The 25837-nt window shown below is 42.0% G+C and overlaps 1 long non-coding RNA gene across 1 annotated transcript; it reads right to left on the bottom strand.

Annotated features, from left to right (window-relative positions):
* Window positions 1-885: 885 nt before the first annotated feature.
* On the bottom strand, window positions 886-25837 carry LOC138906693 (uncharacterized). The gene is made up of 3 exons (XR_011414254.1): window positions 25684-25837; window positions 2626-2713; window positions 886-1154 (listed from the first exon to the last, which is right to left on the bottom strand). It is a non-coding gene; the product is annotated as an uncharacterized lncRNA (long non-coding RNA).

Genomic DNA, 25837 nt, shown 5'->3' with positions numbered 1-25837 from the left:
TACACCCTGTCGGCAGAAAAGAAACTCTCTACTCACATCATAAGGAATACACCTACGTAGATTACTATGCAGGGGATAACCCAACTACTTAGCCTCAAACTGGTATCTTGTTATACCTTTTCACAGTCATAATTACTATGCAATCACTTAGTCTATTTGAGTCCAAACTCATTAACCAGACATGAGCGTTTGGTCTACCCCAAAATTTAACAATGTGAAATATCCTTCAAAACATTCATTACTCGAGACTGTTCGCCACATCAAAACGAATATCAAGTACCCATTGTCCTTCCTTTACACTTCAAGGAAACACTTCTCGCCACATTCACATTATCTTAACACATACCACAGTTACATCATACTCATCACAAAGCTATTTCACTGCTCATCGAGCCACCAATTTCCACTTGTAGGGATATTACCGGACTTATGAGTCCAAATGTACAAGTTACAACTGAAGCTACCGAGCTTAAGCTACGGTCTAAACCTGGCCTCAAGTCCTCCAGACTGGCCCATCACCAAAACATAGAATACTCATCTCGAACTTTGTTCATGGAATCACAAGCCGGCGATGCACAGCTGATACTGAGCGCTCATGTGCGCATACGAATACGTGGAAGGAATTCAAAGAGTTATGTCTCAAGCTGAATCAATCTCGCATGATAAGGAAAGAAAGATTTAAAATATATATCCTAAATTCCCTATAGTCTCTCGAAGATAAGTATGGACATCATCATACCGATCCGCAAGACTCTACTAGACACTTGCTCATGACTTATAGAACCTATGAACCTAGAGCTCTGATACCACCTTGTCGCGACCCAAAATCCAACTAGTCGTGATGGCACCTAACCCAACCCACTAGGTAAGCAAACTTTCAATTATCCAATTTCAATAATAATTATTAAAGCAATTTAAGTGAATAAAGGTCTTAATCTTATACAATCCCCAAGAACTGGTAGTACAAATCATGAGCTTCTAGGAATAGAGTATACAAAGCGGAAATGAAATAAATACATAGTCTGTTTGAATAATACATAAACAGAGCTTTTATAAATCTAAGGCTACCCTGAACAAGAGGTAGCTACAACAGGAACATAAGTACATCCTCAAATCACGCAACCATCGAGCATAGCAACAACAGCAGCCAACATCTGTACGCAATGTGCAGAAGTGTAGTATCAGTACAACCGACCCCATGTACTGAGTAAGTAACAAACCTAGCCGTAGGTTGAAAGTAGTGACGAGCTTCCACCAAGGTCGGGTCCATAACTAATAGTCCACAACAGTCCATAACAACATAAAGCAAATAATACCAGAAGTAACTCAGAGATAAAATGCTCAGCCAAATCATGATTTCAAAAATAATAGTTCTTCCTTTTAAATACATTAGTGAAAACCCAAATCGTTTGCCGAAGTTGCCAAAAATATGAATAGTTTGAAAATAATAAATTTCTCCCAAAATCTTTTCAATAATAAATAAGATGTTTCATTTTCCTTCCGGATAACCCGTGTAAAACAAATGCATCACTATGCCCATCTGTCAAAATGTGTGAGAAATCATGAATGATGTGATGTTGTACAGCATGAGGAAAATGCATCTCTATGCTTGTATGTCATGTGTACATGCCAATGCGATGCAACTCAATGATAAAATCATAAATAGCCCCTCGGGCAGAACATCACTCATATACAGCCTCGCGGGCAAACCTCACAGTCACTCATGCCTCTCGGGCATACCTCACAGTCACTCATGCCACTCGGTCATACCTCAATATCACTCATGCCTCCCAGTCACTCAGCACTCGGCACTCGCACTCAATAGGTACCTGCCCTCACTGGGGGTGTGTACAGACTCCGGAGGGGCTCCTTCAGCCCAAGCGCTATAATCTGCACGGACAACTCACGTGTTGCACAGAAAACTCACGTGCCATAATATAAATATCTGGATCCGCACAGCCAACTCACGTGTTGCACGGCCAACTGACGTGTTGCACGGCCAACTCACGTGCTGCACGGCCAACTCACGTGTAATAGCATAATATAAGGATCCGCATGGCCAACTCACGTGTTGCACGGTCAACTCACCTGCAATAGTATAATATATATAAAGCCAACATGGCCTATTGTGGCGTGCAACCCGATCCCAAAAATATCCTCACAATCAGGCCCTCGGCCTCCCTAAGTCATCAATCTCTCCAGTCTCTCTCTCATGGGTTCACAATGTCATGAAAATAGCCCAAAAATGATGATATGATGTATCAATAAATAACAACAGAGACTGAGATATGATATGCAATGAAATGAATATGACTAAGTATGAATTTTTAATTTAAAACCAATAATTCACAACAATATGACCTCTGTGGGTCCCAATAATACTGGCACATAGCCTTAACATGATTTTTAATATACTTTTCAGCTCAATTTCTTTAAATCATAAAACCACATAGAAAATGCCAAGATCATTTAACTACAAAATTTCACAAAAACAATTATGTCATAATTTTTATAGTGCACGCCCACACGCCCGTCACCTATCATGTGCGTCACCTCCCAACAATTCACGAAATACATATATTCAGGGTTCAAACCCTCAACTCCAAGATTAGAAGAGTTACTTACCTCGAACAAGCCTAATCCAATGTCAAGCAAGCTAAACAATGCTCCAGAAATCCTATTATGCGCGTATCAACTCCCGAATGGCTCGAATCTACCACAATTAATTTGATTCAGTCCACACAATTTATAGGATTTAATTCAATATTAAAATGCTAATATTTTCCACAAAATTCGAAATTACGCCCCAAAATTCATCTGTGGGGCCAAGTCTCGAAATCCGATGAAACTCACAAAATACGACAACCCATCCAATTACAAGTTCAACCGAACTAATTTCACTCTATTCCGACTCTGAATCGGTATTCAAACTAGAAAAATTCGCTTTGTGGCATTATAGAAATTTCCTTCTATTTCTCTTTAAGATTTGATAATCTTACACCAAAAATAAAGATTAATTCATAGAATATAATCATAAGGGAGTTAAGAACACTTACCCCAAGAACACTTACTCCAAAACCTCCCAACCCGAGCTCCAAAATCTGAAAAATGGGTGAAAATGTCGAACCCTCGAATTTAAGGTTCTGTCGCAGCGATTTCCGCATCTGCGGTCAAGGTGTTGCATCTGCGACCTTCGCTTCTGCGAGAACAGCTTGGCCAGCCATAATCGCTAATGCAATGCCAAGGACCGCACCAGCGGTCACGCTTCTGCGCGCGTTAGGCTGCTCATGCGCAAGCGCTTCTGCGCCCTTGCTTTCGCTTCTGCGATGCCTTCCCAGCCACCACTCCCTCGCTTCTATGACTGATTTTGCACACATGCTGCTTACACCTGCGATCAAAACTTCGCAGGTGCGATCACACCAGTAGGCAGCAAATCCATCATTTCCTTAAGTCCAAATTTGATCCGTTAACCATCCGAAATTCAACCGAGCCCCTCGGGATCCCGTCCGAACATACCAATAAGTCTCATAACATAACACGGACCTACCCAAGGCCTCAAAACCCACATAATAACATTGAAATGATGAATCACACCTAAATTTGAAATAGTTAAACTTTGAAACTTCAAATTCTATATCTTGTGCCAAAATACATTAAATCAAGTCCGATTGACCTCAAAGTTTGCACACAAGTCAAATTTCACATTACGGACCTATTCAAATTTCCAGAATCAGATTCCGACCCCGATATCAAAAAGTCAGCCCCCCGGTCAAACTTTCCAAAAAAATTTATCTTTCGGCATTTCAAGCCTAATTCCACTACGGACCTCTAAATAATTTTTCGGACATGCTCCTAAGTCCAAAATCACCATACGGAGCTATTGGAATTATTAGAATTCGAATCCGAGATCGTTTACACATAAGTCCACATCCGGTCACTATTTTAACTTAAGCTTTAAACCTTGGAACTAAGTGTTCCAATTCATTCCAAAACCTCAACCTTGGAACTAAGTGTTCTAATTCATTCCAAAACCTCACCGGACCCGAACCAATTACCCCGACAAGTCACACAACAAATATAAAGTATAATTTGAGCAGAAAATGGCGAAGCAGGGTTGTAATACTCCAAACGAACGGGTGAGTCGTTACACGTATTTGTTATTTAACTATGGGATTCTTTACTTGAAATTTACTATCCTTGAAATATCTTGCTGTCGAGTTTGGTATTGAATTTCAAAGACCATGGTTTCTATTTAGGCAAAGTGTAAGTTGTAAAATATTATTTTATTGAATTGTTATATTTTGGCATTCGTGTTATTGTTGAGAGAATTGTTTGGTTGTTTGCACGAGGTTTCTGTCGTGCTGTTGTTACTATTTGCATGAGGTTTTTGTTGTGTCGTTGTTACTATTGATATGCATGTGGTGGTATAAGGTTTGGGTGTTGAAACGCATGCGGTGAGATAAGGTGGGCTTGATACGTGTGGCTAGTAGGGGATCTACTAAAAGCCATGCAGTGTGATAAGGTGGGCTAAAACGCTCGGTGCTATTTCGGGAAAATAATTTTTAAAACTAAATATAAAGGCTCCCGCGGTGATATAAGGAAAGACTGTGAGTTACTTTTATGATTTGGGACTACGAGGCGGTACCTCGGTAGTGGCCCTTGTTGATTTTATCTTTATTTGCTGTATTTGCCTTGGTTGTTTGTTTTCTTAACGTGTAAATCCTTATTTCTTTCCATGTTGTATTAACTGTCTTGATTCTGTATTGCTAACTTTCCGTAAATTCCTTATTTGTTTCATTTCCTTTGTCATTAGCATTATAACGTTATATCTTTTGTCTTGTTTCTTTTTATCTCCAGTAGGTCCTTGACCTGACCTCGTCACTACTCTATTGAGGTTAGGCTTGGCACTTACTGGGTACCGTTGTGGTGTACTCATACTATACTTCTGCATATGTTTTGTGCAGATCCATGTACATTTTATCAGTCCCGGTACTAGCGCGCTAAACTTGCTTTTGGAGACTTTAAGGTATACCTGTCCACGTTCGCAGGCCTCAGTCCCCTTCTATCATGTTCTTCCTTATTTCATTTCACTTTTGTAGATAGTAATGTATAGGATTGTTCAGCACTGTATTTAGAGCTTGTGACTTATATTTTACCAGGTTTTGAGAGGTGTATCTATTGAGTTTACAGATTTTATTTATGAAAATTGTTGGAGTTTTGAAATTCTAAGCTTTTATTTAATGTTTTCGCATGTTGTTAGGCTTACCTAATCTTAGAGACTAGGTGCCGTCACGACATCCTACAGAGGGCATTTGGGGTTGTGACACTCAACTTCTTCCAATTTACTCTTGAGTTGCCTTCAAAATAATAGCTCTATTCATACACTTAACGAACCTCAAAACACACTCATCCTGAGTGACCTAAATCACGAGACTACATCGTCTCAATACACATAAGCCATCTCATACCCTCCTCATGCACTCAATAGTATCTCCAACTGACACACCTATTCCGAAAGACCTATTGCGAATCCGAAGTTGTTTCCTTTCCATCTTCCTAACACCGCACCGCAAACTCGATGATAACATAGAAATTCTCCAAGTACCTTTCACACTCTGCCACAAAACCCAAATCCTCAGCCACATAACGAGCCCAAAAATCCTTCAGCACCACACCTAAATCTCGAATCCACTAGTACTATTATTGAAAGTCGCCCACTCTAATCCAATCCCGATTATATATAACCAGACAACTAGTGTGTCGTTAGCATATGAACTCTCCCAAGAAGCAACCAAAAGGATCATTTCCCTTGTACATCACACTCTCAAAGAAATAATAATTATGAGTCATCCCCAACCTTCACATAAACCGATAAAGCAAAAGTATAGCACACACCCATAAAATCCCTTGCTCGAATTACCCCTGATGTTCTCTTCCCTTAGTCACCACTGATCCACCAGTGTACCGATGATCAAAAATTGCATAGGCACACAACCACGTGACTTAATCGTAAACAGTGGGCTCCCCCACTTAGCTTTACGCTACAATCACTTAGATCCAGACCCCACAACGACCTCTTCTTCCCAATTACCATGATCCCACACTGTTACTCGGCCAACTTCTCACAAGCACTTGTTGCACCAGTAATAACACATCCCGAATTATCAGCCACCATCGCATGCTCAACCTCCTAAGTGTGATACAGTTTTCTTCAAGCGACCCAAGGTCACATCGCGATACATCCATCCCATGTTAGGCAGAAAGTAGAACTCTTTGTAGGAACCTCCTCAAAACCACGCAACCGCTAACCAACTCACAGGAGATAGCCCACATGTGTAACCTCATATCGACCTCTTCCAACATCATTACTATAGTTACATCCATCATGAAATCAATTAATCTCCCTGGCTCCACACTGATCCACCAGCCGTAAGAATCCTTTCATTCATTAACATCACCCGAAAGTCCAATAATATGTTTGAAACTCAAAGCCGTATTGCATCAAAACCATTAATCGAATACTTATATTTTCCTACATTCCAATTAAGCCCTTCTCATCACATTCAAAATTCCTAAGCACAGAGACCACCTCAGGGATCAACTCCCTTGAACTATCAACACTGGAAACGCTGATCCGATCCTAAAGTCACAACACATAGCCATATCTGATAACTTCCTCTTAGGTTCCATCTCACAACACCGTGTCCAGAGCCAAACAAATAAAGACCAACATGTTGATGAGCCTCAATGCGTTCAATCAAGGACGGCAACACCAATGTTAACAAGAATTCCATTAATTTTGGAAATATCAAATCTCGACCGTAGACAATACCAACATTGGGCTGAAATGACATATCACTCCTCCATAAGGCGACGATAATGGTCCTCCCCCATTCGCAGGGAAAAGAATCATGTACCTCATCTGTAGCATCTTCACAACTCGTCGGTGCTATACTGATAACAAAGGCCCAACTTCACGTACGAATGAGTAGGAAAGAACCGAAGGCATAAGCTTCAACGAAATCAAATCGCGCGATGAGGAATCAAGGAAGGGAAGTTCTCCTAATAACCATGTAGCCTCTTGAAGATAAGTACAGATGTCTCTGTACTGATCCGCAAGACTCTACTAGACTTGCACATGACTCGTGAAACCTAAGTGAATCTAGTTCTCTGATACCAATATGTCACGACCCAAAACCCACTATAGGTCATTATGGCGCCCAACGCCGTCGTTAAGCAAGCCAACGGTGAACTACCAACTTAATTATTTATTTTATTATTTTTAAAATCATGAATCTTATTAGATAGAGAGATCAATGCATTAAAAATCATAGATATGTACAATTTAATTAAAATATAAAGTAAAAGTGTGTCAATGGTCAAGCGAAACCATAAATAAATTCTAGAACACCCCAAAACTCAATGTCAAAAGTGCATGAGCATCTACTAAGAAGTACAATAACAATACAACATCTGTCTAGAATACAAGCTAGACAAGATAAAGTAAATAATTATGATGGAAACTCTATGTGATGTGAATCGTAGCATGGAATGCAGTTCAATATAAAGTTCCTCAGCAGCTACGCCTATGCGCCCAAATAAATATGTCAGATCCTGCACATTTAGTGCAAAAGTACAGCATGAGTACGTAAATCAACGCGTACCTAGTAAGTATCTAGCCTAACCCCGAAGAATTAGTGACGAAGGGTTGCTATTGAGACTTACTAGTGGTCAAATAAATCAAATATAATAAGGTAGACAAGTATAAAACATGATAAGTAAACAGTGAGAAAAGATATAAGCAAATAATATGGTATAGAACTGAACGGTGAACACAAAGTCTTCAATTATCTTGGTCAACTCTTCCAATTTAAAATTTTCGAATTGAGAATTTTCTTTTCCGAATCAACTCCGACTTCCCGAAATTCAATTCCGACTACGCGTACAAGTCATAAAACATGTAGTGAAGATACTCAAGACCCCAAACCGCAGAACAATACGCTAGAGCTCAAAACGACCGGTCGAGTCGTTATAGATTGTAAAAGAAACAAAAAGATGATCATTTGCTAAAAAAGAGCAGAAATTCTATTGGCCAATATGTATGAAGGAAAATTTGAATATTACCGGTTTAAACTTCAAAATTGTACCAAGTTTATAATAAACTTTCTAATGGTTACATAGTTCCAGATGCAGTTTGTAATTACTTGATAGGTCATTTTGCATTTTTGCCTTTATTTCTATGTTTCGAGACCTTGATTAGCTCCACTTAGAATTCCTCAATTTGCATGCATAGTTCGTGTCTTTTTCCAGAAAACCTTTATGTAAAAATTTGAAGAAAATGTAAATTTTTGCCTTAAAATTTATTTGAGTTGACTACGGTCAACATTTTATGTAAACGGATCCGGATCAATATTTTGACGGTCCCTGTGGGTCCATATAGTAATTTGGGACTCGGGCGTATGCCCAGAATTGAATTTGAAAGTCCCTAACTTGACTTAACGTGATTTGTTGAGAACGAGCAATTTGAAGGTTTAACGAATTCCTAAGTTTAACCGTAGGTTGACTTTGTTGCTACCGGGTTTGGTTTTTGGTTTCGGAACTTGGTATAGGTCCATTTTACTATTTATGACTTGTTTGCAAAATTTGGTTCAAAACAGAATTTATTTGACATGATTCGGACACTCGGCTGTAAATTTCAAAGTTCTTGAGTTTCATTGAAAATTTCATACATTTTGATGTCCGATTCATTGTTCTAGGTGTTATTTTGGTGTTTTGATCACGTGAGCAAGTTTGTATGATGTTATTATACTTATGTGCATATTTGGTTTGGAACCCAAGGGGCTCGTGTGATTTTCGGATATGCTACAGATCAATTTTTGGACTTGGATAGCTGCTGGTTTGCTGATATCTGATGTCTGTCATTTTGTGCTTCGCGATCGTGAAGCTATTCTCATGATTGCGAAGGGGAAGTTGGGATGGGGTCGGATTTCTTCATCGCGAATGTGATGGCTAGGTTGATCGCGAAGCACTAGAGGGGTTACCCTTCGCGAACACGTAGGGTTAAGGGGACCTAGGAAGGGACATGACTGTTACTCTACGAGAACGTGAGCCCTAGATCGCAAACGCAAAGGCTAGGGGAGAAGCCTTCATGAATGCATGAGGAACATCGCGAACGTGTAGGCCATTTTGTCTACTGTGCATCGTGAACACGTCGGGCCCTTCACGAACGCGAAGAAGGCCTGACACCCAGTGACCTAAATATCCCAAAGTTGGGATTTTTCCCATTTTTCACCATTTCCAAGTTTGAGCTCGGCCTAGAGGTGATCGTAAAGAGAAATTTCATCCTAGCTTCCATTTCCATCAACACCCATTGATTTCTAACCTTTAATCTATGCTTTTATGGGTAGAAATTAGGGATTTAGGTAGAATTGAGAATTTTTATAAAAATGAGATTTAGACCTCGAATTGAGGTCGGATTTCGCAACAAATCACATAACCGGGCTCGGGGGCGAGTGGGTAATTAGGTTTTCGTCAGAATCTCGGGTTTTGACCTAGTAAGCTCGGGGGTAACTTTTGTTGACTTTTTCTAAAATCATTAAAGATTAAATTTTTTTCACTCGTGGGTAGTTTCTAAAGCTTATTTTGAATTGTTTGAACTATATTTGGTTAGATTAGATCGGTTTGGGGGCAAATTTTAGAGGAAAGGCCTCGGTTGAGCTTTGATTGGATTGCGAAGCGAGGTAAGTGTTAGATCTAACCTTGACTTGAGGGAATTAGGAACTTGTGAACTATGTGTTGTTTGGATTATTTGAGAAAAAGGCGTATATGCAAGGTGACGAGTGTATATACGCTGTCAAAATATTTGTTTCCATGTTTTCTCGTATTTCATGAATTATCTCATTCCATGCCTTAATTGTTACATGCTTTATTTGACTTCTATGCCGTATTTTTTATTAGTCATTTAATTATTCTTGTATTAAGTTGATCTTCCCTTCCATGACTCCATGATTATCTGCTACTTGCCATTAATTACTTTACTCGCACACCTTGATTGTTACATGCTTTACTCGTCTTGTTGTTTTTGTAATATTTGTTGCATTCCTTTGATTATTACGTGGTGTCTTTATTATTTTGCACTCATACTCCTGATTGTAAAAATTCTTGTAAATTGAGTAATTAATTTGTTTATGTTTATGGAAGGTTTTTGTGGATCGAGTAACTCGCTGTAATAGGAATTGAAAGATAATAAATTAAAATAGTGGAATAAGGAAAGATTATGATATTGATAAATACTGATATGGTGGGATCGGGTTGCGCACCGTAACAGTTTGTGTACGTAATACTTGATATTGATAAATGATGATATGGTGGAATAAGGGGGGATTATGATATTGATTAGTGATGATATGGTGGGATCGGGTTGCGCGCCGCAATAGATTAATTACGTTATACTTGATATAGATAAAGGATGTTACGGTGGGATCGGGTAGCGCGCCGCAACGGATTGTGTGTGTTGTACTTGTTGTTTCTTTTGTGTTAGTTTTAGTATTTTTATATGAGATTACGATACTTGTTAATCTGGACTTTCTCATAGCGAGATTCGAGTTCATTTCCATAAATTAATTGCTATACTTCCATTTCTTGCTTTTCCTTTCATGTTATTATTATTACTGCGTACAAGTGTTTTTGTAAGTGGCCACGTTAGCCTCATCACTACTTTGTCGAGGTTAGGCTCTACACTTACAGAGTACATGGGGTCGGTTGTACTCATACTACACTCTATACTTCTTGTGCAGATACCAGAGTTGGTCCTAGCGGTGTTCAGTAGCTTTTGCTCGGACCCAATTGTTGATGGAGACTTGAGGTACAACTGCACAGCGTTCGCAGCCCTGAACTCTCCTTCCCTCCAATCTTTACTGTTTTCTGAGTTTCAAAATAGTGTATTTTATTCATACCATGTTTGTAGTACTCTAGATGTTCGTGTACTCGTGACACCAGTTTCTGAGTTATCTTTAGACTCGTTGTTCAGCATTATTATACTATTCTTCAGATTTATATCGTTTTTATTGTTCATATCTTGTCATAAATATTTACAAATCCGTAAATTTTTTATTCACGCCGGCTTGCCTAGCAAGTAGATGTTAGGCGCCATCATGCCCCCAAGGTTGGGATTCTGAGTCGTGACAAGTTGGTATTAGAGCACTAGGTTGCCTGGGTCTCACGAGTCATGAGCAAGCTTAGTAGAGTCTGGGGGATTGGTATGGAGTCGTCTATACTTATCTTCCAAAGGCTATGGAGTTTTAGGAAAAATTTCACTTCCTTCTTTCCTTATCGTGCGATTTGTTTCTATCATTGATGTTTAAATCATTCCACTCTTGCCCTCTCGCAGATGGTAAGAACATGCACAACATCTACAGCCGGGAAGAAGCCGGAGCCCCCTATTACAGCTACTATCAAGGGCAGAGGCCGAGGTCAAGCCAGAGGCAGATCTCGAGCCAGAGGCAGAGCTCAGCCTAGAGCTCGAGTAGCATCATCGGTAGTGGAGCCTCAGATTGATCATGAGGAGGAGGTCTCATCCCGTCGGACCAGCTAAGGTCCCCGAGGGATTCATAGCCACTCCAGTGCTTCAGGACAAACTAGTCCGCTTGGTAGGCCTTATGAAGAGTGTGGCCTAGACCGATGCATTTCCGGTGGCACCAGCCATATCTTAGGCTGGGGGAGGAGCAAAGACTCCCGCTACTCACACTCTGGAGTAGATGGCTCCCCTATATCAGACTCCAGTAGCCCAGCCAGTTGGGGCAGTTCAGCCGGTTGTTGCGGCACAGGCCGGGGATATGCCTGATATGTCTTCTAAGGCCTTGATGAGGATGGATAAGTTTACTAAGCTCTTTTCTGTTTTTTTCAGCAATGCACATTATGAGGACCCACAGGATTACTTGGACCATTACCACGAGGTGTTGCGCAACATAGGTATTGTTGAGACCAATGGGGTCAGCTTTCCAGTGTTCTAGATGACCGGTTCCGCCAAGAGGTGGTGGAGAGATTATGTTTGACTAGACCAGCTGATTCGCCTTCACTTACCTGGGATCAGTTTTCACAGCTATTTCTAGAGAAGTTCATTCCTTTCACTTTGAGAGAGGAGTATCGCAGGCCATTTGAGCGCATTCAGCAATGTGGCATTACCGTCACCCAGTATGAGACTCGATTTGTAGACCTAGCTCGCCATGTCATTGTCTTGCTTCCTACTGAGAGGGAGAGAGTAAGGAGATTCATTGATGGGCTCACTTTAAGTATCAGGCTACAGATGGCCAAGGAGACTAGAGATGATATTTCTCTGTAGATATTGCTAGATGGATCGAGATGGTTTAATGGTCAGGAGAGGGGGGCGGTGTCTGATAAGAAGTCTCATCATTCCAGTGGTTTCAGTGGTGCCTCATCTATAGGCAATTGTACTTTTTATAAAGGCCATCCTCCTAGGCTATTTTAGTCAGCGCTTCAGTCATCCCACAGTGTTTCAGGTAGTCGCGGTCCTTATGTATCTCATCCTGGGTAGCTAGCCTACAATGCACCTTCAGTTCCTATTAGTGCTCCTCTGATCTAAAGCTACCACCGTGGTTATCCGGACTGTTCAGTTCAGTTGCAACTTTAGCAGCTACAGCAGGTGGATGGGTGTTTTGAATGTGGGGGTACAGGTCACATCAGGATGTATTATCGTAGATTAATGAGCAGTATGCCACAGCAGAGTTCTCGTGCCATGGTTCTGGCACCAGTTGCTTCATTGCCCGCTCAGCCAGCTAGAGGTGGAGGTCAGGCTATTAGAGGTGGAGGCCAGCCAGCTAGAGGTCATCCAAGAGGCGTAGGTTGGGGTGGTAGGGCCTAGCCTCATTTTTATGTATTCTCAGCTAGACCTGAGGCCGAGTCAACTGACGCTGTTATCACAGGTATTGTTCCAGTTTTCCATATAGATGCTTTAGTTCTATTTGATCCGGTCTCTACTTATACCTACGTATCATTCTATTTTACTTCATATCTAGTTATGCCTCGTGATTGTTTGAGTGCTCCTATGTATGTGTCCAAGCTGGTGGGAGATTCTATTGGTGTAGATCGTGTTTATCGCTCATATGTGATTACTATTGGGAGTTTTGAGACTACTTTAGATCTCCTACTTCTTGATATGGTCGACTTTAATGTTATTTTGGGTATGGATTGGTTGTCACCTTATCATACTATATTGGATTGTCACGCCAAGATGACCTTAGCCATGCCGGGGTTGCCTCGATTAGAGTGGAGAGGGACTCCTAGCCATTCTACCAGTAGGGTTATTTTTTATGTGAAGGCCCGGCGTATGATCGAGAAGGGATGTCTAACTTATTTGGCCTATATTCACGGTTCTAGTGTGGAGGTTCCATCCATGGATTCGATACCTGTTGTGCGTGAGTTTCTAGAGGTATTTCCTGCAGATTTGCCGGAGATGCCACCCGGCACATATATTGACTTCTGTATTGATTTGGCTCTGGGCACTCAGCCCATTTCTATTCCACCATACAGTATGGCCCCACCTGAGTTGAAGGAACTGAAGGAGCAGTTGCAAGATTTACTTGATAAGGGATTCATTAGACCTAGTGTCTCCCCTTGGAATACGCCCGTGTTGTTCGTGAAGAAGAAACATGGTTCGATGAGGATGTGTATAAACTATTGGTAGTTGAACAAAGTAACTATCAAAAACAAGTATCGGTTGCCGAGATTTGATGACTTATTTGATCAGCTTCAGGGTGCCAAAGTGTTTTCGAAGATTGATTTGAGGTCTGGCTACCATCAGTTGAACATTATGGCATCGGATGTCCCTAAGACAGCTTTGAGAGATAGTCGGTTTATATGCCAAGTTTTCAAAGTGTGAGTTTTGGTTAGACTCGGTCATCTTTTTAGGGCATGTTGTATCAGACGAGGGCATAAAATTGGATCCTAATAAGATTGAGGCGGTTCAGAACTGGCCTAGACCTACTTCATCTATAGAGATTCGGAGTTTCCTGGGTTTGGAGGGGTTTTCATCCATACCAGCCCCATTAACTAGATTGACCCAGAAGGGTGCTCCATTCAGCTAGTCGGATGAGTGTGAGTTGAGCTTTCAGAAGCTCAAGACTGCTTTGACTACAACTCCGGTGTTGATATTGCCCACAGGTTCAGGATCTACATGGTGTATTATGATGCATCGCGTATTGGTCTCGGTGCAGTGTTGATGCAGGATTGTAGGGTAATTGCATACGCGACACGACAGTTGAAGGTTCATGAGAAGAATTACCTTGTTCATGACTTAGAGTTGGCAGCCATTGTTCATACACTGAAGATTTGGAGGCATTACCTCTACGATGTGTCGTGTGAGGTATTCACGGATCATCGGAGCCTACAATATTTGTTCAAGCAAAAGGATCTCAACTCGAGGCAGAGGAGGTGGTTGGAGTTATTGAAAGACTATGATATTACCATTTTGTATCATCCCGGGAAAGCCAATGTGGTGGCCGATGCCTTAGTAGAAAGGTTGTGAGTATGGGTAGCCTTGCTCATATTCCGGTTGGTGAGAGACCGCTAGTATTAGGTGTTCAGGCTTTGGCCAATCAGTTTGTGAGGTTAGATATTTCGGAGCCCAATCATGTTCTAGCTTGAACGGTCTCTCGGTCTTTTTTGTATGAGCGCATCAAAGAGCGTCAGTATGACGACCCCCATTTTCTTGTCCTTAAGGACACGGTGCGGCATGGTGGTGCCAAGCAGGTTACTATTGGAGACGATGGGGTGTTGCGGATGCAGGGTCGGATTTGTGTGCCTAATGTGGATGGGCTTCGTGAGTTGATTCTTGAGGAGGCCCACAGTTCACGATATTTCATTCATCCGGGTGCCGCCAAGATGTATCAAGACTTAAGGCAACATTATTGATGGAGAAGAATAAAGAAGGCTATAGTTGCAAATGTGGCTCGATGTTTGAATTGTCAGCAAGTAAAGTGCGAGCACCCGAGACTTGGTGGTTTGCTTCAGAAGCTTGAGATTCCCGAGTGGAAGTGGGAGCATATTACGATGGATTTTGTTGTTGGGATCCCACGGACATCGAATAAATTCGACGCGAAATGGGTCATTATGGACATGTTGACCAAGTCGGCACATTTCATTCTAGCATTAGTTACTTATTCTTTAGGCGGATAGCTGAGATCTATATCTGCGAGATCTTCCATCTTCATGGTGTGCCAATGTCCATCTTTTCTAATCGGGGTACGTAGTTCACATCGCACTTTTGGAGGGTCATACAATGTGAGTTAGGCACACGGGTTGAGTTGAGTACATCATTTTACCCCCAGATGGATGGACAGTCCGAGCGCAACATTCAGATATTGGAGGATATGATTCGCTCTTGCATTATAGATTTCACGGGTTCTTGGGATCTGTTCTTGCCGCTTGTGGAGTTTGCCTATAACAACAGCTACCAATCGAGTATTCAGATGGCTCCCTATGAGGCATTATACGGGATACGATGCCATTCACAAGTTGGTTGGTTTGAGTTGGGAGAGGCTCGATTGTTGGGTATCGATTTGGTTCAAGATTCCTTGGAAAAGGTCAAGATGATTCAGGATCGACTTTACACAGCTCAGTCTAGGAAGAAGAGTTAAGTCGATCGGAGAGTTCGTGATGTTTCATTCATGGTTGGAGAGATGGTATTGCTTTGGGTCTCACCCATGAAGGGTGTGCTGATATTCGGAAAGAATGGCAAGTTGAGCCTTAGGTATATCGGGCCCTTTGAGATTCTTGAGTGAGTGGGTGAGGTGGCCTACAAGCTTGCATTGCCACCTAATTTTTCAGCAGTCTACCCGCTGTTCCATGTCTCCATGCTCCGAAAGTATCACGGTGATCCGTCCCATGTGTTAGATTTTATCTCAGTCCAATTGGACAAGGATTTGACTTATGAGGAGCCAGTGGCCATTCTAGCCCGGCAAATCCGGAAGTTGAGATCTAAGAGTTATCCTTCAGCTAGAGTATAACTGAGAGGTCAGCCGGTCGAGGCAGCCACATGGGATTTTGAGTCCGACATGCGGAGAAGATACCCACACCTTTTCACCAGTCCAGGTACCTTTCTATATCTGTTCGAGGACGAATGTTCGTTTTAGAGGTGAAGAATGTGATGACCCGATAGATCATTTTGAGTTTTAGCCTTTATTTTTGTGTTTCAAGACCTTAATTAGCTCCGTTTAGCATTCTTTGACTTGCGTGCGCAGTCCGTATCTTTTTCCGAAAAACTTTTATATGAAAATTTGAAGAAAATGTGAATTTTTGCCTTAAAATGACTGAACTTGACGACGATCAATATTTTATGTAAACGGACTCAGATCAGTATCTTGATGCTCCTGGTGGATCCGTATCTTGATTTGGGACTTGGGCGTATGACCGGAATCGAATTCGGAAGTCCCTAACTTGATTTAACGTGATTTGTTGAAAACTAGCAATTTGAAGATTTACAGAATTCCAAAGTTTGACCATAGGTTGACTTTGTTTCTACCGGGTTCGAATTTTGGTTCCGAAACTTGGTATAGGTCCATTTTACTATTTAAGACTTGTATGCAAAATTTGGTTCAAAACGGAGTTGATTTGACATGATTCGGACGCTCGGTTGTAAATTTGAAAGTTCTTAAGTTTCATTAAACATTTCATATATTTTGATGTCTGATTCGTTGCTCTAGGTATTATTTTGGTATTTTAATTGCGCGAGTGAGTTCGTATGATGTTATTACACTTGTGTGCATATTTGGTTTGGAGCCCGTGGGGCTCGGGTGAGTTTCAGATAGGCTATGGATCGAATTTTGGACTTAGATAGCTGTTGATTTGCTGATAACTGGTGTCTGTCATTTTGTGCTTCGCGATTGCGAAGGAGAAGTTGGGTTGGGGGCGGATTTCTTCATCACGAATGTGATGGCTAGGTCGCGAACACAAAGCACTGGAGGGGTTACACTTCGCGAACATGTAAGGTTAAGGGGACCTGGGAAGGGACGTGACTGTTACTCTATGCGAATGCGAGCCCTAGCTCGCAAACACGAAGGCCATGGGGGGGAGAATCCTTCGTGAACATGTGAGTACTGTTACGCGATGCCTTCCTGATATTTCTTGGAAGGGCGACGTAAGCCTAAGCAACCGATGTTAGTGCGGTTATTGTCCGCCAACTGAGGTCCCCTTCGTACGCTACACAAGATTGTCAGTATCGTACAGGAAACTCAATGTCATGAGAAATGGAGAGAATTCAAATGAGCAATTGAGAATGAGAGCTAAATGCATTAATAAATGAAAGCTATTATAAAAAGCTACATGGTGTCGAGGGGGAGAGATAACAATACAGAGAAATGTTTGCTTGCTTGAATGTTTGAATGTTTTATCCCCCCTAATAATGCTTAAAACAATAAACCAAAGTTACATGACTTGACCTATCTAAGTTGTAGAAGCACACTGAAAGTAAATAAAGTAAAACTACTCTATATTTACAATGAAAAGGACTTAGTCTTCTATAAGGTAGAAATAAGTCAGTTGGCAGCAACTTTTTCTTTAGCATCAGGGTCTGCGCGTGTGGTGTTGTCGGTGCGCGCGGCACTATTTGCATCTACCTGCGGCTAGGCGCTGGCACTTGGCATCAGGGTTTGTGTGCGCAACGCTGTTGGAATCTGCCTGCAGTTGGGCGTTGGCGAGTCATAAGGATATGTGCGCGCGGCACTATCTATACGTGCGGCACTGTCTGTGCGCGCGGCACTCTTTGCATCACCATGGTCTGTGCGCACGACACTATTGGCATCTGCCAATTTATGGGCGCTATCGAGGGTTATCGGTGAGGCGACAGAGGCATATGCGCGCTTGTCACTTGGCGCTGCCAAAACCACCGGGCCGACCGTGGCACTGGGTGTTGGAGGCTTGCCAGGACGCCACGGGGCACGTCCAAGGGGTCATGGGGCATGGTTGGAAAGTAGCCCATGACATTCTCCCCCACCTGAGTTGGCGATGTCCTCGGAGCCTTACCTACAAGGTGATGATTGATCAGGCTCTTGTTGGCTTGGAGGTATGTTCCCCTCAGTCTTGTGAGGTGGCTTTGTGAATGATGCTCCATGTCTTTCCGAAATAATTTCAGGTGGCTGACATGGAAGACTGGATGAATCTTTCACCAGGCTGGAGTATTCACTTGGTCTGTGGCTTTCCCAATGTGTCTTTCAATGGACAAGGGTCCGATATATTTTTCCAATAGGCAAAGGTCATGGGTCCTCTCTGCGAACAAGTACAACTTCGGGATTCTTAGCATCACTTTATCTCCTGCTTGATGTTGGACAAAGCGAAGGTTTTGGTCGGCATACCTCTTTGCCCTCTCTTGGTCTTTAACAAGATAGCTCTGCATTAACTCCAAATTTCGCTCCCATTCCTTCGAAAAGCTGGCAGCTCGAGGCAATTTTGGCATGTTTGGTGCATTCACAGTTTATGGGAGTAGCTGTTATTTTACGGTGATAATTTCAAAAGAGCTTTTGTTTGTACTAGAGCTCTTTTGTGAATTGAAACATAGTTGAGCAGCATCCAGAAGCTTCACCCAATTCTTCGGTGATCCAGTTGCAAATTGGCAAGAGATATTCCTCCAGCATGTCATTGAACCGTTCTGTTTGGCGATCCGATTGTTGATAAAGGCTTGAGTTATGACTCAATTTGGATCCGAGGCACCTAGAGAGAAGGGTCCAAAAGTTTCTAATGAAGCGTGAGTCGCGGTCACTAACGATGTGTTTGGGCAGGCCCCAATATTTGACAATATGAGAGAAGAAGAGTCGAAGTGTATCTTTATTGATATGTTCTGTGAGGCTGCTATGAAGGTGGCATATGTAGAAACCCGGTCTACCACAACCAGGATAGTTGCAAGATCTCCAACCTTAGGTAATCCTGTGATGAAATTCAGGGAAACGCTTTCCCAAGGTCTTTTTGGGACAAGTAGTGGCTCTAAGAGTCCCGCTTGTGCTGAGCGGTCCGACTTGTCCTTCTGGAATGCTTGACAAGTCTTCCCATACTGAGGGGCATCATCAGTCATTTGAGGGTGATGATATTATTTCTGATTCTTATTGTTGAGGGTAGCCAGAACGAAAGGTTCATGTCTTTTGACTCCCTTCTTTGACTGCATGGCCGAGATGTTTTCAGCGGCCATCTTTATGGGTATGCATGGTATGACGTGGGGTTTGGCCTCATTTTCTCCCATCATCAGGAGCATGTCGGCATAAGGTACCGGTATGGTGTTGGTTTGCCTCAAGAGTTCCAATCCCACTATCAGTTTGAAGTCATCTATGATGGCATCGCGTAGGTTGAATCTTCCTTCGTATGGGCCAAGCTTCATTGGCACTTCTTTGGCTATTCCACTCATTGGCTGGTGTGGAGAGTTGATAGCCTTGACACGACCCCTACTCTTTTGCACAACTAAATCGAGGCACTCTACCTGAGTCAAGGTTAAGTAGTTATGAGTAGCACCCGTGTCTATCATTGCCCGAATGGGTCTGCCATTTACTTTCATTTCGACGAACATTAAGTTCCTCTCTTGTGTGGGAGGAGGCCTCTCATCCGCCTTCATTTTCCCTTTCTTGGCGATTGGGCATGCATCCTTCGTAGGGCTACCAGCACTAGTTCCCGCAAAGGTATCAGTGATGGAGCCAGCAATTACATTGAATGCACCTACTTGTTCTTCCTCATTTGAGTCGTCATCTGACTCATCTTAAACAGTCTGATGAGCGTTGCTCTGTGTATGTGGGCATTCATTGTTCCAATGTTGCCCGCCGCAATGACGACATTCTGAAGGGGGCTTTCTCCCCTGATTTTTGTTGATGGATGCAGCACTGTTGCTACTTGAGGAAGGAGTCTTAGATTTTGTTGCACTTCGATCTCCTCCATTTCTGCTAGGACCACCATTGCTAGGTTGGCTCCAGTTGTATCCCCCTCGGACAGGCAGCTGAGGCCTATCCTTCTGAGTTTCCATATGATAATCGCCAAGGCATTCTGTAGCTTAGATCGCCTTGGGCAAAGTATCTACTCTTTGTCTTTGTAGCTCCATACGAGCATGAGGTTCCAAACCTTCTATGAATGTGAAGCGTTTCTCTTTGTCCCCCTTAACCAGTATATTTAGCATGAGTGCGGAGAATTCCCGCACGTAATCCCGCACTGACCTGGTCTGGCAGAGTTCCTATAGTTTTCTCCGTGCATTGTATTCCATATTTTTGGGGAAGAACTCCAGGCATATGGCTGCCTTCAATTCTGCCCATGTCTTGAGAGTATCTTCCCTGGCCCTCATGGCTTCGTATTTTACCCGCCACCAGAGTTTAGCATCACCCTGAAGATACATGGCAGCAGTTGCTACCTCTTTGGCTTCTTCCAACTCCCCTACGGCATCGAAGTACTGTTCGATATCGAAGATGAAGTTCTCCACTTCTTTAGCATCCCGAGCTCCGTTTTATGGCTTTGGCTCCGGAATTTTAAGCTTTTGTGGCACGGGGGCGACATTCACAGCACTCCTAATTTGATTTTTTCCTCCTCTAAGCAGGCTTTATAGGACAGCATTGACAACATTGAGGTGGCCTATCAAGTTGTCTATGGTTTGTTGCATGGCATTCACCATGTCTGCCTCTAGTTCTCTATAAGATAAATCCTCGGCGCGCTCCTATTGGAGGTCCTCAAATTTTCCATGAATTTCGGCTGCCTCTATGGCTAGCGTTTGCTGGTCTCTCTCAAAGTCGCGACTCATGTTTGCTATGTCAACTTTGGCCTGCCGCATTCTGCGGTCCTGGTTGTCCAACCTTTGCACTAGGTTGGTCCTTAGATCAGGCACCGTATCTACGATGGGCCATAATACGTCAACCGTCTCTTCTAGGGTCGTGATGCGATCCCCATAATTCACTATGGTCAAAAATGGTGGTAATGGCAATGTGATCCCTCGTCCGATGTCGAGCCTAGGCTCTGATACCAACTGCTACGTTGCGCCTTCCTGAGATTTCTTGAACGGGCAACATAAGGCTAAGCAACCGATGTCAGTGCAGTTGTTGTCCGCCAACTGAGGTCCCCTCCGTACGCTAGACAAGATTGTCAGTACCGTATCGGAAAACCAATATCATAAGCAATGGAGAGAATTGAAATGAGCAATTGAGAATGAAAGTTGATTGCATTAATGAATGAAAGCTATTACAAAAGGCTACGCGGTGTCGAGGCAGAGAGATACCAGTACAAAGAAATGTTTGCTTGCTTGAATGTTTGAATGCTTGATCCCCCCTAATAATGCTTTAAAATAATAAACCAAAGTTACATGACTTGACCTATTTAAGCTGTAGAAGCACACTAAAAGTAAATGAAGTAAAACTACTCTTTATTTACAATGAAAAGGACTTAGTCTTCTACAAGGTAGAAACAAGTCAGTTGGCAGCAACTTTGTCTTTAGCATCAGGGTCTGCGCACGTGGTGTTGTCGGTGCATGCGACACTATTTGCATCTGCATGCGGCTAGGCGCTGGCACTTGGCATCAGGGTTTTTGCGCGCGGCATTGTTTGTGCGCCCGACGCTGTTGGAATCTGCCTGCAGTTGGGCGCTAGCGAGGCATTAGCATCTGTGTGCGCGACACTATCAGTGCGCGAGACACTCTTGGCATCATCATGGGCTGTGCATGCAACATTGTCTGTGCGTGCGACACTGTTGGCATATGCCAGTTGATGGGCACTGGCGAGAGCTATCGATGGGGCGACAAAGGTACATGTGCGCTTGTGACTTGGCATTGCCGAAACCACGGGGCCGACCGTGGCACTGGGCGTTAGGAGGCTTGCCAGGATGCCACGGGGCACGTCTAAGGGTTCATATGATATGGCTGGAAAGCAGTCCATGACAGTACTATCGCGAACGCGTAGACCATTTTGGTTGATGTGCATCGCGAACGCGTCGGGCCCTTCGCGAACACGAAGAAGGCCTGATACCCAGTGACTTAAATATCCCAAAGTCGGGATTTTTCCCATTCTTTACCATTTCTAATTTTGAGCTCGGCATAGAGGAGATTTTGAAGAGAAATTTCATCTTAACTTTATAGGTTAGTAGATTTTAACCGTTTTCTTCCATTTCCATCAACACCAATTGATTTCTAACCTTTAAACTATGCTTTTTCATTGTAGAAAATAGGGATTTGGGTACAATTGGAAATATTTATAAAATTGAGATTTAGACCTCAAATGAAGGCCGAATTTCGCAACAAATCACATAATCGGGCTCGGGGGTGAATGGATAATCAGGTTTTAGTCCGAATCTTGGATTTTGACCAAGCGAGCCCGGGGTTGACGTTTATTGACTCTTTTTCAAAATCATTAAAGATGAAATCTTTTTCACTCGTGGGTAGTTTTTAAAGTTTATTTTGAATTGTTTGAAATAAATTTGGTTAGATTAGATCGGTTTGGAGGCGAATTTTAGAGGAAAGGCCCCGATTGAGTTTTGATTTGATTGTGGAGCAATGTAAATATTGGATCTAACCTTGAGTTGAAGGAATTAGAAACTTGTGAACTATGTATTGTGTGGATTATTTGAAAAAATGGCGTATATGCAAGGTGGGGGAGAATGTCATGGGCGGCTTTCCAACCATGCCCCATGACCCCTTGGACGCGCCCCGTGGCGTCCTGGCCAGCCTCCCAACGCCCGTCACCACGGTCGGCCCCGTGGTCTCGGCAGCTCCAAGTGACAAGCGCGCATGTGCCTCTGTCGCCCCACCGATAGCCATCGCCAGTGCCCAGCCACAGGCAAAAGCCAACAGCGCCGCGCGCGCAGACAATGCCGCGCGCGCAGACCCTGATGCTAAAGACAAAGTTGCTGCCAACGGACTTGTTGCTGCTTTATAGAAGTCTAAGTCCTTTTCATTGTAAATATAGAGTAGTTTTGCTGCATTTTCTTTAAGTGTGATTTTTCAGCTTTCATAGGTCTAGTCATGTAATTTTGGTTTATTTTTTTTAAGCATTATTAAGGGGGACCAAGCAATCAAAACTTTCAAGCAAGCAAACAATTCTCTGTACTGGTGTCTCTCCCCCCCGACACCGTCTTGTTTTCTGTAATAGCTTTCATTCAATGCAATCAAGCTTTCTTTCATTCTCAATTCTCTTTTCTGCTCTCTTTCAATTGCTCATGACATTGGTTTTTCCGTACGGCACTGACAATCTAGTCTAGCGTACGGAGGGGACCTCAATTGGCGGACAACAACCGTACTGACATCGGTTGCCTAGCCTTACGTCGCCCTTCCAAGGAATTATTTCATTTCATGCCTTAATTTTTACATGCTTTATTTGACTTCTATACCGTAATTTTTATTTGTCATTTAGTTATTCTTGTTTTAAACTGATCTTCCCTTCCACGACTTCATGCTTATCTGCTACTTGCCTTTAATTGCTTTACTCGCACACCTTGATTGTACATGCTTTACTCATCTTGTTGTTTTTGTAATATTTGTGTCATTCCTTTGATTAATACATGGTGCCTTTATTGCTTTGCACTCATACTCCTGATTGTAGAAATTCTTGCAAATTGAGTTATTAGATTGTTCATGTTTATGGAAGTTGTTTGTGGATCAGATTGCACGCTGTAACGGGAATTGAAAGATAATAAATTGAAATAGTGGAATAAGGGAGGATTATAATATTGATAAATACTGATATGGTGGGATCGGGTTGCTCGCCGCAACGGAATATTTACGTTATACTTGATATTAATAAAGGATTTTACGGTGAGATCAGGTTGCGCGCCGTAACGGATTGTGTGTGTTGTACTTGTTGTTGTGTTAGTTTCAGTATTTTTATATGTTATTACGATACTTGTTAATATGGACTTTCTGATAGCGAGATTCAAGTTTATTTCCACAAATTAATTACTTTACTTCCATTTCCTGCTTTTCCTTTCCTGTTATTATTATTATTACAGTGTATAATAGGGTTTTTTGTAAGTAGCTGATTTAACCTCGTCACTACTTCGTCGAGGTTAGGCTCGGCACTTACAGAGTACATGGGGTCGGTTATAATCATACTACACTCTGCACTTCTTGTGCAGATACCGGAGTTGGTCCTAGCGGCGTTCAGTAGCTTTTGCTCGGACCCAGTTGTTGACGGAGACTTGAGCTGCAGCTGCACAGCGTTTGCAGCCCTGAACTCCCCTTCCCTCCAATCTTTACTGTTTTCTGAGTTTCAAAATAGTGTATTTTATTCAGACCATGTTTGCAGAACTCTAGATGTTCATGTACTCGTGACACCAGTTTCTAGGTTATGTTTAGACTCGTTGTTCAGTATTATTATACTAGTCTTCAGATTTATATCGTTTTTATTGTTCATATCTTGTCATAAATTGTTAAAAATCAGCAAATTTTCTTTTCACATCGGCTTGCCTAGAAAATAAATGTTAGGCGTCATCGTGACTCCGAGGTTGAGATTCCGGGTCGTGACACAGTCAAGTGACTTTGTGGCCATAATTTTTGACAATTAGAAAACTTGAAGCATTATACGGTAGCTGTGGTTTTTTTTTCTTTTTTTTTCTTTTTTGAGTTTGACATTGTGGTACAAATTGGAGCAAATTCTTTTTGCTTCATGGCTCATTCTCGAACTCCACCTCTGCAAATCATCACTAATTCCCAAGTATATTTCATACCAAAACAAAAGATTTGACACATAAACATGAATTGAATTGTCAATAACAGGCTCCCCCACTTGGCTGAAAACCATAGATTAAAATACTTGATAACTCACAATACCCATACTTTATTACTGCCTTAATATCGCAGTCAGTTCAACGAAAATTCTTCTCAAGCTCAAGACACACCAACCATAAAATACCTTAATCATCCGCTAATCTCGTATTCATTCTCTTAACACTCAAGTCAACTTTCTCAACTAGGTTCAAATTCAAGTCTCAACACATACGCCCCGATGACAGAAAAGAAACACTCTATTCACATCATAAGGAACACACCTATATAGATTACTGCACAGGAGATAACCCACCTACTTAGTCTCAAATTGGCATCTTGTTATACCCTTTCACAGCCACAATTACTATAAAATCACTTAATCTTTATAAGTCCAAGCTCATTAACCAGACACGAGAATTTAATTTGCCCCAAAATTTAACAACGTGAAAGATCTTTCAAAACATTCACACTCGAGATTGTACGTCATATCAGTCTAACCATCGTTTTTGGTTGAGTTGAATTACATCAATCGACCACACTTCAATTCAAGATCTTAACAGTTTTTGTGTTTGGCCTTAAATTTCATGCTCGTAATAGTTTCTAAATACTTATACTACCCAAGATCAAATTGAGGGATCTTGTGTGTAAGACTAACGTGATTATCACGACACCACAACATCGTAATCACAAAAACTAGATGTTAATACACACATTTCTGCTTAGTTATAAGTTATATTTTACAAGAGTGAATCCACTATAGAGGTCTTCAATTTGAACTCAAAGAAATAGAAATCTTTCTGTATGAAGCACTTTGATCTTATGGGTGGGCCTATTTGTTAGGATTTTCACTCCTAGATTGTGATTTATTAACAATCTACATAAATCCTAGCAGCGTTTTCAGGATCATGAACTTAATGATTTTCACTATATATTTAGAATATAAATACTGTACTGAAGAAACTTACCCGAATCCATAAGTTTTCTTGATGGAATTGTTTGAGGGAAGTGCTTAATCTCCACTTTCAGAGAAGTAGTTTCTCTCCCTTTCCTTTAACCTTCAGAACAACTCTTGATGGAAAAAGCGTGTTCTTGTTAGGCAGAGAGAGGACCCTATATAGT

Source organism: Nicotiana tomentosiformis, chromosome 2 (assembly GCF_000390325.3).
Source record: "Nicotiana tomentosiformis chromosome 2, ASM39032v3, whole genome shotgun sequence".
In the NCBI taxonomy this organism is placed as follows: Eukaryota; Viridiplantae; Streptophyta; class Magnoliopsida; order Solanales; family Solanaceae; genus Nicotiana; species Nicotiana tomentosiformis.
The sequence above is the reverse complement of the archived record's forward strand: the minus strand, read 5'-3'. Positions and strand labels throughout refer to the sequence as shown.